Source organism: Rousettus aegyptiacus, unplaced genomic scaffold (genome assembly GCF_014176215.1).
Source record: "Rousettus aegyptiacus isolate mRouAeg1 unplaced genomic scaffold, mRouAeg1.p scaffold_m13_p_7, whole genome shotgun sequence".
Taxonomy (NCBI): domain Eukaryota; kingdom Metazoa; phylum Chordata; class Mammalia; order Chiroptera; family Pteropodidae; genus Rousettus; species Rousettus aegyptiacus.
The window spans coordinates 82543670-82558125 of NW_023416310.1; the positions used below are offsets into that span (position 1 = coordinate 82543670).

The 14456-nt window shown below is 38.9% G+C and overlaps 1 long non-coding RNA gene across 1 annotated transcript in view; it reads left to right on the forward strand.

Annotated features, from left to right (window-relative positions):
- LOC118605457 overlaps positions 1-12850 on the forward strand; it is a 70333-nt gene extending 57483 nt beyond the window's left edge. Inside the window, exon 3 of the long non-coding RNA XR_004952166.1 lies at positions 12706-12850. This is a non-coding gene — a long non-coding RNA (uncharacterized LOC118605457). The remainder of the gene's footprint in view (positions 1-12705) is intronic.
- Positions 12851-14456: the final 1606 nt, after the last annotated feature.

Consider the following 14456-nt stretch of genomic DNA (forward strand, 5'->3'; position numbering starts at 1 on the left):
TTCATGGACTCATTTAAAACATTTTTATTATTATATTCATAAACGCTTCATTTTTTTCCCCAAAGATCTGTCTCTCATTTAATACCAAGCTATGCATGGGGCAAAGACTAGTTTTAGAGATAGCTAAAAAGTGCCACTCTACTGTATGATTTTAGAGGCTAGAGGGGTTACATACTAATAAATACATATCGTATTTCTCCCTTGCTTACATAGAATTTCAGTTAATTCCTTTAATTACTATTTGAAACTCAAATGCTCATGAGAAAGGTAAACATTTAAGCAGTTATCTAGTGTTTACATTTTGACGTGAATAAATTTATTAGTATGTTAATGTGTGATTATATGCTCATTGACCAAGATTCAAACGGTATTGAGAATTGGAAAAAACACTAAAAATCTCACTCTTCTTTCATGCAAACAATAACCAATTGTTAAGTTGCATATATGAGCTTACATCTACACAAATATTTTTTCTTTGCATAAATGGGACCATCTTGTACATATTGTTTATATTGTCCATATCGAATTTTGATGAATTTGTTGCTGCTATAAAAATACATCTAAGAACACTATGTATAATATTCTGTGTTCTTGTAGGCTCACTCTTTTACTTTATTTAAGAGCTGCATAGGATCTGTTTTATTTAACCAGTCTCCTCAGTGGTGAACGTTCAGAATATTTCCCTGCCCCACTTCCGCTATAAATGAACTTCCTTACCTGTCTGTTCATTCTCAGGGTCTGACATCAGCCAGCTTACTAGACTGGAGAAGTGTATAAGCAAAGGGTCTCCCCTTCGAGACAAAACAAAAACAAAAACAAAAACAAATCGGTATATCAGAAATTTGGGTTATAAAACCATTAATATCAGCCTCAAAGATCTGAAGGCTTAAAGCTTGTAAGGGATTCAGAAAGATTAGATGGTTGTTGATTAAAAAAAAAAAAAAAACAAACTTCATGTCCTAAATAAATATCGACTTTTCTCAAAATAAGCTGACTCTCATGAACTCAGATATTGAGATAAGTCAGGGTGGGAAGGGGGATCTCAGAGATCTTAGCAGCTTAAGCATGCTAATGACGCATATTTTCACTAGAGGGTCTTAGCTGTGGATTTGAATAAATATGCTGCTGAGGGAAAAAAAAAGATTAGTTTCAAGTATCGAAATGTTTTGTTAGCAATAGCAAAAATAGTGCTTAAGATATAGCCCTCTTTGTCCCACACAGGTAGGATAAAATCAAAATCATTTGCATGCTAAACCACAGAGGAGAATTATTGATGGAAATTCTTGGTCCTGCCACAGAGACCAGAGGGATGTTTCTGAAGGCGGGAGTTCATAGGGTCCCCTCCTCTGATGTTGCTGGGGACCACAAGCACATTCAACACATAGGCACCCCAATGTCACAGGGGCTGAACTGTATTAATGATTATTCAGTGGCGTTAAATTAATGGAAACCATGTTGGAAAAGAAAGAATTTATTTTCAGTCACAGGAAATGTCAGGTATCGCTTGGGAATGGAATTACGTAGGAAAACAAATGAAATTAAATGCGGTAGCTTTATAAAATAAGTGTAATTTATGCCTATAATTTAATCGAGTTGCCGATGGCCAAGCTTCTTCAGCCGCTTGGGCACACAGCAGCTTCAGTGTCAGTAGATCGGTCTTTCCACATCATCCTTGTTCAAAACAGGATCCTATTTGGGGTCTCTCCCCGTTACAACTCACAGAACCCGTTTGGTGCTATGTTCTGTGGATGCAATTAACTAGCATTAGAAAGCTCTGATTAAAGCATTATGATTAATTCAAGCATAGCCATTTCCATTTCATCAATTCTGTTCATTTGAATCTGTGCTTAATGGCAATTTTTAGCCACCGCTCCTTTATTTAAATAAACAATCAAAATATCTTCCCTATGCCAGTAGCAGAGAAGGAGAAAACTAGGGTGACATAGGGTTGAGTTTTGATCTATTTGCAGGTTCTTCCAGAGCTGGGTGCCAATAAGTTTATTTATGCTGAGAACATTTTTAGACTTGAGTTTTTTGTCAACAGTGGATTTCAAAGGAACCTTAAGGCATACATTCTCCGTCACTGAAGTATCGAGTACCAAATGGTATTTGATGCCCAAGGAACTTGGAAAGGCTTCAGTTTTTGTTGAGCAAAGAAGAGCATAATTTTCTAGCATCAAAAATGAAAGAAGGAAAAGTTCCAGTGTCTGCATCTGCCTCCCAAGCACTCTCTTCCACTTGGACTGCTTTCTCCCCTAGCTGCTTCTCCTCTATTAATGGTTTTTCTATTCCAAGATTCCTTAGATTTCTTCATTAAAGTCACTCTGTACCTTTATGTTGCTCTCTACCCCCCATGAAGAAGAAAACTTGTTATTAGATAAAACACTGAGGATTTACTTGAAAATGGATCTAATGAGCTAACCTTGAGAACAATAATAAATGCAGAGGATGAGCTCACCCACTAACAAACGCATGGGGATAGGGACATTTCAGCCATAGTATCTCAATATATTAACTCTCACTGACCTTCCTACTCCCATGTGCCATGATGAAACACATTTAGGTTGGCATGGGTTTGTTGCATTCTTTAAAAATGGGGCATTTTAAGAAGCCAGTAATTGATAATGCTCTGAAGATTGTGCTCAGGGCATTTTCACCATTGAAGAATTCATTCCTCCCGATATTACTATTAATTCCATCTTCCTACCAAGAAGACCTGAAATGATTGAGGGAGGAAATTGCACCAGAGAAGTGGCAAAGTTAAAAACTGCCGCAGTCATGACCACGTGCCCTCGCTATATGTTACTAACTATGTAGAGTATTTAGTGAATAAATAGCATAACCATCACGTTATATTGTCACTGTGTAACTTCTGTTCCTGAAATTGAAACAGTCCATGAAAGGAAAATCGGTCGACCCTATCGAAACCCTAAAACTCAATAGGATAAACCATCCGAAAGTGATTTTGAGAGAGGAACTTCAGATGTCCGTTTCAGTGAAGGGCATGATCAGTGAGAGCATCTGTGTGTGTGGGCGCAGGGGTGGGGAGGCCTCGAGAGACTTTAATCATTTAAAGAACTGTTCTTTAAAAAAATCTTATTTTTCATAATTCAGGCAGCAATGCTTTTATGCCACTGAACCGTTTCAGTCGACGGTCATCTGTGTGGTGAAATGTCAAGGTGTTCAGGTGGGCCTATTGAATCTCTGTAGAAGGCTACATGATTCCATATCACTGGTATTTAGGATCTTGAAGGAAAGCAAACGTTTTTATTAGGCTAAGATACATACAATTTATCACAGAGAGATATTCTAATATAAATTTATTATATGGTGACATGATATAGGTATACTATAATACATTTATGTATTATATATGTACTATTTTTTATGAACTAGCTAGAATGTATTCATAAGATTAATCAGTTATTATCCACTGCCATGTAGGAGTGAGTTTGCGAAAGAGAGAACATTGGGCTGGAAGATAGACAATTCAGATATATAAGTTTAAACTCTTCAAATGGCCTTGAGTAACAATTATTCTGCATATCAACATTCCCATATGGAAAATCGGCATGCCAAAGGAGATCTAAATAAGACAATAGCTGTGGAGTAATGTTTTAAAAATGCAGCACTGTCTCATCTTACATGACGGTTAAGTTCTAAAATCAATACATGAAATGAAAATCAGCTTAAGTCAAAATTAGCCATGAATAAAATCTTTAAATATTCCTTAAAGCATACGATTTATGGTAGTGTTACCAAATTTAGAAGACAAAAAAAATTATTCTAGAGAAATGTTTTCTTTGTTAAGCTGCAATTTAAATTTAATCGGGTGTCCTATAATCTGATAACCCTAGTTCATGGCCACCCACACACACCGTAAGAGAGCCAACATGATCCTCTTCTGGTTAGTCCAGTACAGCTGGCTTGCCTCCGTTCTTGGCATAGATCTCTTTTGTTACTTGGGAACCAGGTGGAGAAAGTTGACTTAAGATCCAGATTAAATAAAAAATTTTTCGCTTTTGAGTAGCAGGCTCATACTCTGTGAGGTGAGAGTTTATCCACAGGCACATAGGACCTGAGAGAAAGCAGTTACTTCTGTCATCCTCTGCTCCCTCTAGGTCATCTGCTTAATGAACGGAAGGGGAGAAGCAACTACAGTATTTGTTTTGCTTTCCTACTGGCCAGCAGTTAAATTAACATGACTTAATATGCAATGTAAGGGTTATGTAGAATGCCATAAAATATCAGAAAATTGTTATTGTGGTAACTTCTAATCCTGCCTGTAACCTCTAGAAGAAGAGAGACTTGGTTTTCAACCTCGAACACATCTTGGTCATCTGGGGTCCATCTTCCAAAGCCTCTCAATACCACATCCAATTGCTTTCACTTAAGTCATAGTTACCTTTGGGAGGTGTGCTTTGTACTTCCTACAAGAGTTTTATGATGCGGACAATGCTCCACCTTGAGCAGAAAGATCTTCACACAACTGTACATCACAAATCAGAAACTTGGAAAACAACATTAGGCACATGCATTCATCACCCTGACAACACACCATCAAAATGAGTCATTGAAATAGAATTGTTTTACACACACACACACACACACACACACATACATATATGTGTGTGTATACATACATACATACATACATACATAACATGGAGATAGCGCAATGTCTCCTATTCAGTGCCCAGATAATAGATTATGACATTATCTATTACGATCCTCACCTAATGTAGAACAGACTATCTCCATAAGGATGTTCACTGCTATTGTCACTTCTTTAAAAAAAAAAAAAAAGAAAAATCCCCTGTCTGTTGAAACCAAATTACTGCAATTAAAGACTCACCCAAGCATGGGTAAAATGCTATTAAAATTAAGAGTGTAGCTATAGAAGAATGTGAGACCCCTAATTAGTTCGATGTTTTAAAAATCTGAGTTATTGTATTTAAATTTTGAAATATTGACTCCACTTTTTAAAAGACACCTTATTCATGCAGCTTACCAAAATAGTTCACGAGGACGTCAGATTTCTTTGTGATTTGACTCTATTTACTTTGGCACATTCAATCTATTGTCAAAATATGCACAACAGCTGCAGTGGGTTTTCACATGAGGGAATTCCCGACAATTGAGAAGCTGCGGTGCTCTGATGAGTGCCTGATTATCATTTCCATTCTAACGTTAGGATCCTCTGCCATCACTGCTCCGCCCAGTGAGAAAGGTGGCGAGTGCCTGGAGCTGGGCCCGGCGTGTTGTGAATGCGGGAGTCACTTTTCTAGCAGCTCCCTAAAGCACAAAGTTGTGGCTCTACGTTCTTGAAATGTGAGTAAGTGATTTGCACCCTAGTTCCTGGACTAGTTCCAGGAACCGAGGAGGCACAGTGAATTTCCAAATGCCCTTCAAAGGAATATTTCGTTTTATTTATTTTTTTTTTTAAATCACGAATGTCAGCTACACTGCCTAAGGGATAGCAACATAGATAGGTAACGATTTGGCGGACTCAGGCAGAGAGAGCTAGGCCAGGGCAACGGAAGCAGGATGGAGTTTATATCGTTCTTTCTCCTTACGTTTTCACCCCATCATTGTTCACTCAGTGCGTAGAAAATGCTGAGGTTTTAAGTTGTCTTGATAACCCATTTCTGCTTTACAAAACACCTGTCCTCCCTCCCGTCCTCTCCCTCTCCACACCTCCCTGCCACATACTTTTAGAAAGGTAGTTGATAAACCAGGGATTGAAACAAGTGGGAGTATATACTGCCTTGAGCTCACCTCTGCCCTTCCCTTCCCATCACATGTATAAAATGGAGGAAGAAAGAAACGTTTGGACTAGTTCCTACATTTTCTCTCTAACATTGTCTACAGAAAATTGATGAAGTTGGTTTGAAATGACAAGTTCTACTCTCTGAAACGTTTGAGACTAGATGGTGCCCTTCCGAGACCTGAGCAAACATTTTAGCAGATACAACAGTAGGCCTGTGAATATGAAACAGCTCTTTTGCTCTTTCTGGAACTCTGTCAGTGGGATCAGAATGCTGCTAAAGAAGCCGTGAGTTCAGTGAAAGTTTTCACAAACACCTCCCACAGGCCGGACATTATATCTTAGGCTGAAGTAGTTGATGTATTTTACTTTCTCAGCAGAATAGCCACCAAAGGATTTGTGTGTGTGTGTGTGTGCGTGTGTGTATACATATGTACGTACGTACGTGTGTATGCACCTGCATATGTGTGTGCGAGAGATTAAAAGTTACTGATGTTTTAATTTTTTACTAACATTTTCATCACATCTTACTAAATGAAGAGTCTCAAATTAGTGTCCGTGGCCAGTTTGCTTTTTCCAGTGCTCAAACGTGTTTTACATCGCAGCAGTCTTCTCGTGCTCAGTGAAAACGTTGATAGTTTTTGCCTTACGATCGTTGATTAAAAGTGTGCAGCCTCGAAAAGCTATCTGCTACACAAGCCAATTCCATAAGGCTCTCTTAATTGTTAAACTGAACAAATGTTTTACCCAGTTTGGTTCCTTTCTCTTTGTATTGTGATCTATTTTATTCTCATTTTAAACGTTCAATGTGTGCTTGAAAAGAAGACATATTCTCAAATTTTGAGTACAGCGAGCCATTACACAGACTTACTATTTTTGCTCTTAAACCTTCAATATCCTTTATGATTTTTTGTCTGCTTAGTCTATTAATTACTAAGAGTGGAGAGCATGGAGTTCTTGTTGTGGTTGAGATTTCACTGGTTGTAAGCATATGCGTCAGACCTCCTATCTTATTCAACAATTTATGTTCCTTGCTGCAAGTGAAATTACCTTTATATTAGATTGCACGGTCAAGTAAATCTTTTCTGATGTGACAATTAAATTGAGACCTGAAAAATAAGAAGAAATTATCCCAGAAGAAGTGGAAACAAGATCGCTTCAGGGAGCAGAAACATTATTTGCAGTAATCTGAAGTGGGAAAGTGAGATGTCGTGCCTTGTAATAAGAAATATGTACTTGGTCTTCCTCCTTGTCTCACACAGAGCTCCTAGAATGTCTGGACCATCCTAGACAATGAGAGTGATCAAGGTGTCTCTTGTTGTGTTATTAAAGTAGTTTTTAGCCCTCACCTGAGGTTGGGGACTAGAGGCTGAGAAAACCAACCGTGTGATTAGAGGTTGGAACTTTCCCACCTAGGGAGGGAAGAGAAGCTGGCAATCTGTCCATTTACCAATGACCAATGAGTTACTCAGTCCTGCCTATGAATGAAGTCTCCAGAAGACCCCAAAAGGACAGGGTATAGAGAGCTTTTCAGGTTGGCAAACACAGGGTGAACTGGGAGAGGACATGGAAGCTCTGCACCATTCTCCATGCCTTGCTCTGTGCATCCTTTCCCTCTGGCTGTTTCTGAGTTACATATCCTTTCATATAAAATAGGTAATCTAGTAAGTAAAATGTTATCTCTTGAGTTCTGGGAGATGCCCTAGCAAATGAATCTAACCCAAGGAGAGGTGATTGGAACCACCTCTTATTCCAACCATAGCTGATAAACTGATGTCTGAAAAGGGACAGTCTTGTAGGACTGAGCCCTTAACCTGTGGGATCTGACACTGTCTCCAGAATGATAGTGTCAACACTGAGTTAAATTGTAGGGCATCCAGCTGGTGTCATGAAGCATTGCTTGGTATAGGGAGAAAAAAGAAAACCATATGTTTGGTGACTAGAAGTGTCAGAAGAAAGATGTTCCATGTGAGCGGTAAAGAAGACAAAGGAGTTAGAAGCTTGAACTTTTCTATTATGGAAAGATACTGTTTTTATCAAGCATTTGAAAACATGCAAGCTTGAATGAGAAGGAACGAGGCTCTTACGGGAAGCAAAGGTTAGGTCATATAAAGCCTTATGATCGTTTTAAGGTTTAAAATATTAAACACTGAATAGTTCTAAGCAGCGAAGTGCCAATTTGCTGTATGGAGAATGAGTTGGAAAAGGGTGAGACTGAGAACAAGGAGAGGGATTAGCAGGCTATTGAAAGTGTTCATATGAAAATGACAGTGACTCGGATTAAGATGGTAGCTGTGGAGGTGGATAATTGGTTGGATTTGAGATATATATTAAAAGCAGAATCAATAGGACTTGGTGGCGGAACAAACAGGGATATGAGAAAAGAAGGGTATCAAAAGTTTGGGCTTAAAAAATATAAAAGCTTATCCTTATACGGATTATACAAAATACTTCACGTTCATTATCTGATTTGATCCTCACAATAACACACCAGGATCGACATTATTATCTGTTTTGCAGATGGCTCAGAGGAGTCAAAAGGACTGTCTGTTGTCAATCCAGTAATTAATCCATAGCTGAAACCAGAACCAAAGTCTATAATACTGGTCCAAGTCTCCTTTCCGTATATAGTTTTATTTCCTCAGGATGTGTCTAAGAAATACAAGAGAGGATTCTTGTATCAATTATCAGAGTTGATATTTCCGCCATGTCCTCTGTCACTGCAAAAGTCCCAGCCAAACCCATGACCAAGAAATTCAAAGCCAATGACAATAATAATAATAGATTTATTTTACTGACACCTTCACAGTCTTTCAAATCTTTAAGACACATTGTCTCATTTAATTGTCATAATAATCCTTTGGTATCGATACTAATATTAACCCATTTTAGAGTTTAGGAAGCTGAGACACAGGAAGATTAAATAATTTGCCTTCGATCATGGAAATCATAATTGGCCAAACCAGAATATGATGGAGTCTACACTATGCTGCCCATAATGAACTCTAGGAGAAAACTGTAATAGTACAAGCACAGACACCAGTATCAAACGGTAGCCAGAAAACTGAATTCAGACTCAAAAGATAGCATTTCAGTGCCAGCTTGGTCGCTGACTCTAGCTAGCTTTGTTTATACCTCGCGCCTTAAGCCCTGCCTCACTTTCTACCTGTAAAATAAAAGGCCTTCATGCATCATTTCTGATTCCTATTCTTTTTTTTTCTTCCTGTCTGCTTGTAGATAATTATATTTTCAAGAGTTGGTTAATATAGTTTGTATTCCTGCCAGCCAGTCCCCTCAGTGACCATTCCCACCTAATTTTCTCATCAGGCTTGAAAACCTCCCACTACCCCAGCACCCTGAGTTTCTTAGATAGTTCTTAGCAGGCTTACAGGGTGCTCAAGAAACATCAGCTGAGTTGATAAGCTTGGCAATTAACTCATCCTGCTGGTACACTCCCCGCTCAAAAGTGCTAAATTGCAGTAGGTGTTTATCATATGTCAGGCTGACAACCTCCTGCTGTCAGCTTTGATTTGCTAAATACCTGCAAAAGATTGAGTGACTGGAACACCTGGTCTGCAGACTAGGCTGTACCGCAAAGTTCCAGGCAGCATCACAAGGGGATCCTGAGAGCTTTCCTCATGCCCCTGGCCCCTCGGCTTTTCAGAGAGAAGCAAAGAAAAAAAGGGCAGCACCTTGAATGAACCATTCGACATTAGTCTGGACTGAAATGGTTAAGGGAAGGGTGAGCTCACCCCCATCCCTCTGCTCTGCCTGATGCTCTAATGATAAACTAATGAGCAATTATGGTGTGCTTATTACTACGTACCAGGATCTATGCCAAATACATCATCTGCACAAACTTATTTAATCTTTACAACACCCCAGGAGTTTAAATAACTTGCCCCCAGTCATCCAGCAGGTGGGTAGTGAGTATAGCAATTGGATTTGCCTAGTTTACATCTCAGCCTGAAAATTTGCCATCAGGTCTCACAATCCCTCCCTCCTGCCCTGTTCACACCCCAGGTATCACTATGCTTTCTGAAAGGTAGTAATGAGTCAGCAAGCAAAGTACTTTCTGCTGTGTTTTTTCTTCTCACTTGTGAAATTCCAGTGCTTAGGTAAAGTGCACCAGTCCTTAACCAAGCTGTGAAAACACAATGGTAAGTCAGTGACTTCCCAGTCTCTTGATTAGACAGAGGGAGAAAGGTTTGATGAGCGGCTAATGAGAGCACACTTTTGAGACCACTCTTCATGTGTAATGATGGCTCTGGTCTCAGTCTCAGTCTTTCGATTTGGAAGTTGCAAGTTAATCACAACTGGCACTGTTGGACATAGTATTTTACTTAAAAAACTGAGACGCCGCAAACCAGGTACCATAGCTAGTAGTTTTAATTTGTTGGAGTCTAACATGCCTGAATGAGACTTATAATTTGCAAGTACAGATTCTGCCATCTTGGGCAATTAACTTTTCCGAGCCTCAATGTTCTCATCTGTGAAATGGAAATTATGTACTTACCTAAAAGATTTGTATGGGGATTAAAATGTAAACTTTACAGGGGAGAGGAAGCATGGAATTATGAAAATGCATGTGCATTTGAATCTAGTCTGTGACTCGAAGACATTCAGTAAGTCACCTAGTGTCTGTGACTCTGCTCTTTGCCTGTAAATGCAAGTGATAACACTGCTTTAAGGGTTATGTTAAGAACTAAATGACATAATGTATATAAAATAACTAGAACAATGTTATTGACTGTATTCCTCTAGGTATTTAATATACATTATCTCATTTAGTGTCAAGTGTAACTGAAAAATTAAAATTAAAAAAAAAAATGACTAGAGCAGCTCCTAGCATGGTCCTTGCTCAGTTAATAAACTTATCTCAGTTTACACACATTCATATTTTAATTTCTTAATTTTTTTTCTCTGACGTATAAACAGAGATTTTACCAAGTCAATGGAGAAGGGAATGTGAGTCAGTTAGGCTGACGAACGTGGATATCACATAGAAATCCAGTGGGTTCGATGCCTTCGCAGACCAGTTAGTTTCTGCCAACATTACAGTTGGGAGTTATCGAATGGGTCTAGGTCAGAAGTGGAACAGAGCCAATGGCGTAGTTGAAAGGTGTCAACTGCGGGGACAATAACATAAGTAGCTTAAGAATGCTGGCAAGCAGGTGCCATCACAGCCTGCTGATTCTGTGTGTGCAGAGCAGGGGGATTTCCTTTCAAATTTAGTAGACCGAAGGGACACACTGAGGCCAAGTGTGCCCTGGGGAGCCGGTCCACTGCTGTGACAGTTAGGGCCCCAAACTGGGGCTCTCGTACCAGGACGTCAAGATCTTACAGTTGACAGAATACTTTTCCTTGTTGCTTAGCTCTTTTATTCTCCTTAAGTGCAAAGCCATTCGACTTAATCTTTGGATTAGGAATATGTAATTGCAGCTCTTAGGAAGCATCAAAAAGTATTTCCAGACTGAGTTTTAATAGAAATGTCCTTGTAATGGACCTTGGGAGGAGGAGGCTGCACTTGGCAGGACACAGGAACAGAGCTTTTCCGTAACACTCCATAAGTTTATCCTGAATATACGTATGGACAACTTTCCTCCAGGAGATGTCTGCACACATCAGGGAACTGGAAATAGGCAGATTTCATTCTCAAAAGCTAACCTCTCAGCCAAAAGAAGGATGTGGTAACCTTAGATCCCGGAGAGCCTTGCAGGTCAGAGGCCAATTCCCAAATTACAAGCACAATAGTGTACCTGTAATAGAGATCTGTTTAAAAAGGAGACAGTGTGGTGAGCTGAAAAAACGTACTGGAAGTCAGAGGGACCTTGATTTAGCTCCAACTGCATGACCTGGTATGAGTTATCCCGGCTCTCGCTCTCTCTCTACGTGAGCTGGGGACACTAATGTTCCCCTCAGAGAGGTTTGTGAGGATTCAGTGAGATGATATACACAGAATCCTTAGTCTGATCCGGCACAGAGCACGGACAAATGCTTGGTAGCTTCTTTCATTCTTGATTCCTCATAGGGAAACTGAGATCTTTTTCAAAGAGGTGCAGACTTTAAACATGTCCTTTGTCTTCCATAATTAAAAGGAACAGTCAGTCAAGGGTATTAAGTGACAACTAAGTCCCTTCGTTGAACATTTACTGCACGCAGGCAGGAAGCCAAGTGCTTGATATGTGTGTGCAGCATTAAGAGGCACCTTTCGTTATCTCCTTTCTACAGATTGAGAAACTGAGGCTCTAATTTTAAGTGACTCCATCGGTAACCTAATTAGGAAGTAGCAGGAACCGGGTCTACCAGGAGAGCTAATACATTCAGCGTCTGCACTTTTCAGCTATCCTAAAATCTTGGCTGCATGGCCTCGTTTACCCCTGCACTTTAGTTTTCTCTTCCTGACCTCATTTTCAGACTCTTTCATACAGTAAACTGTTAACTCATTTGGGATTTGCAAAGTTTTGATGCGGAGGCCACCACTGGATATTATTCGGCAAACCCTTTCTTCATATCCAGTGTAAATGAATAATGCTATAGGTGCATTTGAACTCTTTAAGGAAGCAAACTGTCGTCAAGGGAATCTAAAGTATTTAGTCACATATGTAGGCTGAGCATCACTGTTCTTGTTTCCTCATTCAGCGACATCACCTTAACTGGGCAAACCAGTGTCAGTCCTAACTCAGTTGCTATCTGTCTGTGACACCGAGCCAGGAGTCGCGTTAGAGTCTGCCTTGTCTGTCTGTCTTCATTTTCCACCAAACGGGACCCTAGAGGTTAATGGTAATAATGCAGTAGTAGCAGTAGCAAAACCATAGCCATAGCTGCTGTAGCAGCAGCACTGAGCGAATCAGTGCATGCGCTTTATTTACGCTGTTTCTTTTCGTCTTCGTAAAACAGCTATGAAAAATAGACATAAGTTTATATTCCTATTCTAGGTGAAGAAACAGAGATTAGATCACTCGTTCAAGGTCGCTGAGCCGAGAAGTGATGACGCCCGCACAGTGGATCCAGCCGAAAGATAAAACATCGACTCCGTCTTAAAAGTGCCATCAAATTGGATTCCCTCATCTCTCCCACGTGAGTTAGGTGGGTGTCGTTTTCTGAAATGTGCAAAACCGTACAGGTCGAGCAGATATACGTTATGAAGCATAAAGATGCAAAGAACAAACGTGAACAACTCCGAATGAGGCCATTGGATCTTTTGTGAAGAATTAAAACCGGAATCAGCAATCCGCGGCCTATGGGCCAAATCCAGTCCATCATTTGATCTTGTAAATAAGGTTTTATTGAGACACAGTCAGGCCCATTATTCATATACTGTCATTGTCTGCTTCCATGAGACAGTGGAACAGACGAATGCTTGCAACAATGACTTTTTGGGCTGCAAAAGCAAAACTATTTACTATTTGTCTCGACAGAAACAAGTCGCTGACCCCTGGCCTAGAACATCACCAGTCCTCAGACGTCCTGCTTCCTCCCAGGTCACATGCCGGCCTCCCACCGCTCCTCAGAGGTAACTGCCGTTCTAAATTTTGGGTTTACCATTATCTTGCTAATTTAAAAAAAAAATAATAATCGCAGCACATATGTATCCATTTACAATATGTTATATGGTTTTGGTTGCTTTTTTAAAGGAAACATTTTATGGAAGTACACCCATAGAGAAATGCACAAACCATAAATTTACAGCATGCAGGATGTTTATAAAAGAGTGGTAGCAGAGATCTTGTCCCATGTGACCATTATCCAGGCCACTGTACTGAACACAGTCAGAATTTCAGAGCACTTCCTCGTGCCCCTCCCCATCATTATCCCTCCCCAAAAGTAAGGCATCTGTTTCTATTTATTAGCGTTGCCTCTTTTTTTTTTTTATGTGAAGATGAAATCATTGATTGTGTAACTTTTTTTGTTTGGCTTCTTTGCTCAATATTATGTTGGTGACATTCATCCATGTGATTACAGGTAGCAGTAAGTTGTCAATTTTCATTATACTGTAGTATACCTTTATATGACTATACTACAGTATACTCAATATTTTAATTATTGTTCAGTTTTATTTTTTATTTCCATTATAATTTCTGTTTTTATCTCAACACAAAAAAAAGTATAGGTTTTTTTTTTTTTTAGTTGCCTTTAGGCTTAGTAATTTCTGTAAAGTTGTCTTTTTAAAAAACATTTCCAAATGCACTGTGATTATATAATCTATAGTAATAATACACATCTTCTGAAATTTACTAATATTTGTTTTATGGCTTAGTAATAGGTCTTTCTTTTAAATGTTTCCTATGTGCTAGAAAGAAATTACTCTGTTGTTGTTAGAGGCAGAGTTCTCTGTATATTTATATCAAGATTGTTATGTGTGTATTCAAATTCCATATCCCACTAATTTTCTATCTTCTTGTCTTAAAATTGAGAAAGATATATTGCAAATTTCTACCATGTTGGTGGATCTACCAATGTACCCATGTAGTTCCATCATACATTTTGTATATACACAATATTTTATTAGACACATATAATTTTATAATTATTATGTCTTCCTGGTAGGTTGAACCTATCATTGTAGCATTTATTTATTTGTTTGTTTTTATTTTAGATAGCTAGCCTATCAAAAATTAATTTTTTTTAATTACAATTGATCATCATGGCATTTAATAGTAATTTAGTTTATCACTAATCATGCTCT